This window comes from Engystomops pustulosus, chromosome 4 (assembly GCF_040894005.1).
Source record: "Engystomops pustulosus chromosome 4, aEngPut4.maternal, whole genome shotgun sequence".
NCBI lineage: Eukaryota > Metazoa > Chordata > Amphibia > Anura > Leptodactylidae > Engystomops > Engystomops pustulosus.
Genome location: NC_092414.1, coordinates 117,133,553 through 117,136,739, shown reverse-complemented (window position 1 = coordinate 117,136,739; position 3,187 = coordinate 117,133,553). Strand labels below are relative to the sequence as shown.

At 49.4% G+C, this 3,187-nt stretch overlaps 1 long non-coding RNA gene across 1 annotated transcript; it reads right to left on the bottom strand.

Moving 5' to 3' along the window:
• Positions 1-297: 297 nt before the first annotated feature.
• On the bottom strand, positions 298-2,954 carry LOC140127017 (uncharacterized). The gene is made up of 2 exons (XR_011854937.1): positions 2,484-2,954; positions 298-2,039 (listed from the first exon to the last, which is right to left on the bottom strand). It is a non-coding gene; the product is annotated as an uncharacterized lncRNA (long non-coding RNA).
• Between the last annotated feature and the right edge of the window lie 233 nt (positions 2,955-3,187).

The window sequence follows — 3,187 nt, the reverse complement described above, 5'->3', positions numbered from 1 at the left end:
CCTAGTTGTCACAGTGGGCCCCCTTCCTCCTGGTCATGCTGGAGTGTCCTCACAAGCTGCCCTCATGTGCGCAGGGGCACAGGATGGATGAGGAGCTGCTGATGGCTTCCAGCACAAGAAAAAGGTACAAAATAAAAGTACATCACATTTACACACACACAGTGCACCTTATGACATCCCTGCAATGTATATTGTTAGGGATTTTTATGCAGGGCCCCAACAGCCCTCTTGACCTTTGTAAGGTGAGTCCTAATTAACCCTTGATTGAACATAGAGACCAAGACATACGTCAATCTCTTAGTCAAGATCTTCTCCCCTTTAATAATCAAAATGCATAATATATATATCAGACAGAAGAGTCATCAAAGGGGTGTGAATAGTATACTGCAAAGCTATTGGTCATCAGCATATTCTGGGGAAAAAAAAGTGAATTAATTGTGCTCAGTTCTCAGAGACCTTGTACACAGATATTGTTTATACTAGTTTGCTGAGAAGGAGATGATAAGTGGCTCCAGAATCATATTATTATGCAGCATCGAGGACAGACTGGCTTCTCATTAAATGTCAAAGGGTATTAGCTGACAGGCGAGCACACATGTTACATAAAATGAAGTTTGAATCATGACATTAACTTGACAATGGTCAGGGAACATGGCCGCTGTATCTAAGATGGCGGACAGTAGTCAAGATGGCGTCCGAAACCAGTGCGACCTCCTTAACAATTCCCCCCTTTGAGCTTTGCTGGCCTGTAACTCCATCCTGAGCGACCTCCTCAAGCTCCAGGTACCCACAGGTAGGCTAAGCCCGTACCTGCTGGACTTGTTAACTCTTCACCAGATCCCCTGGAGGCTGGTCACTCAGGGGTTACAGGCCCGCACACTCAAATCACATCACTGAGTTCCCATAGTCCATTGGTTTGTAAACAGGCAGCATCATCCTCCGCTCCGGGCACTTCTCCTGTCCTGGTTCTTACCGCCTGGACGGCCATCTGGGACATGGTGGACTTGATGAGGGGGACCTCACGACACGCAATAAGTGACAAGAGCAAAATCACAATCCCCAATATCACCCCCACTTAAAGGAAACCCTTCCAATCCCCCAACCACAAAGTGAAGGACAAAGTGTCCACCCCAGAGTTTCTCTTGAGTTCCCTGGACAGTCCTTCAATCTTTTCACGAGCATGGGTAATGGATCCATAGGGGGCGATGTCATCCGGGATGTATATGTGACAAGCCACTCCCACCATCTTACAGACTCCTCCCTTCTCAGCAAGGTTCATGTCCAAAGCCATGCGGTTCTGGGAAGCATCTCCGATATAATTCACAAATCTCTGTTGATTACAATAAAAACCAGTTACCCAACTAACATCTTTACTCATAGCTCTCTGGGGAATAATGGACTCTAGTCCTGCCCATATCTGATTGTGGGCCTTGTACTCACAGTGGGAGCACCAAGGGGGGTCCCAGATATCTATATAAACGTTGTCATCTAGGTGCTTCTCTCAGACCTCCAGAATCCTTTGGGATTCTCTACCTTTTCTTATGTGTCTGATCAACCTTATCCCTGGGGATCACGAGGAAGGAATGCACAGGTTTTATCACAGCACACTCACCTTCCCAGCCTCTAGGCCTGACCTGACTCTCCTATCCCCACAAATCCAGTACATCAGCCACTGCTAATACAGGGTTACCTGTGCTGTCAATGTTAAAGAAGGTCATTGTCTTGTTGCACCAACCGTAGGTAAAGTCTCCTACCCTGGGGGCATCCTGGTCAGCCCTATAGTTACAGTGATAGTCATGGTTGGGGTGTCCCTGAGCATACAGTCGGTCAGACGAGACCAGCTAGCAAGAAGAATAAGTAAGCATGGAATAGAAAGCATGGAAGCGTGCTGACTTCCCTCTAGCTTCACAGACGTGGCACTGGTCAGCAGGACTTGGAAAGGACCATCGTAGCGAGGCTCCAGACTCTCTCTTTGGTGTCTCTTCACCACCCGTAGTCTCCAGGCTTCAGGTTATGCGTCCTGAGGTCTCTGTCTGCATCTGAAAAAGGAATCAGAAACACTTTTGCCGACCTTTTTCAAGGCCTGGCTCAAATGTGTGGCATGTTCCACCTGGTTTCCTGCCATCATCTCTAGGGTCTGTGGGAAGTAGGGGCCTAGTCTGGGTGCACAGCCAAAAAGTACTTCAAAGGGGGACAATCCCATCTTTCTGTTGGGGGTGGTCCTAACTGAATGGTGGGCAGCAGGAAGGCACTCGCACCATGGTTTCTCTGTTACTTCCATGGCCTCCCACATCTCTAACTTAAGAGTGCCATATAAAGTATCTCAAACGCACCACCAACTTGGGAAGGGCAAGGGGTGTGCAGGGCGTGTTCTATACCCAGGAGGGACAAGGTTTCAGGTCTTTACCTGTCCAGTGAAGTGGGTTCTGCGACCGGACTCTATGGTCTCTGGAAGGCCAAACCTGCAGAAAAATCTCACTCACCAACTTCTTGGCTGCAGCTCTGGCAGTAGCCTTGGTCATGGGAGAAGCTTCTGGCCACCCTGGAAAGAGATCAATGCACACAAGCACGTACTCCTACGTACCACTTTTTGGTAGCTGGATAAACTCCATCTGCAGTCTTTGGAAGGGATACAGCAGCTTGGGTGTCACCTTCCGTGGGGTCTTTACCACCTTACCCGGGTTGTGGCGGGCACAGACTATACAGGCTTTCACTAGTCTAGTGACAGGGGTAGTAATGCCCGGGGCAAACCACTTGCGGTTTATGTGCACTAGCATGGCCATTTTGGATATGTGTGTGTGTCCGTGGGCTACTTGACTTACTGTCGGGTGCAGGGCTCTGGGCAGGCACACTCTCTCTCCCAGCATCCAGGTCCCATCGGCATCTGGGCTCCAGCTCTCCTCCACACCTCCTTCACTTCTGATGACTCTCGGGCCACCAGGGACTGGAACACCTGTGGATCAAACTTTTAGCTCAGAACTCACCGGTGAGACTTCAGGACAGTTTCCGGGCTCCATCTGTGCAGCTGCCTTAGCCATCCCGTCAGCCACATACTTGCCCTTGGCTTGTGGAGTTACCAAATTGTGTGTGCTTTTCCTTTTATTATCCCCACCTCTTTTGGAAGTAAGAGAGCATCCATGAGCTCTTTAACCAGCGTGCCATGCTTAAAGGGGGTCCCTGCAGAGGT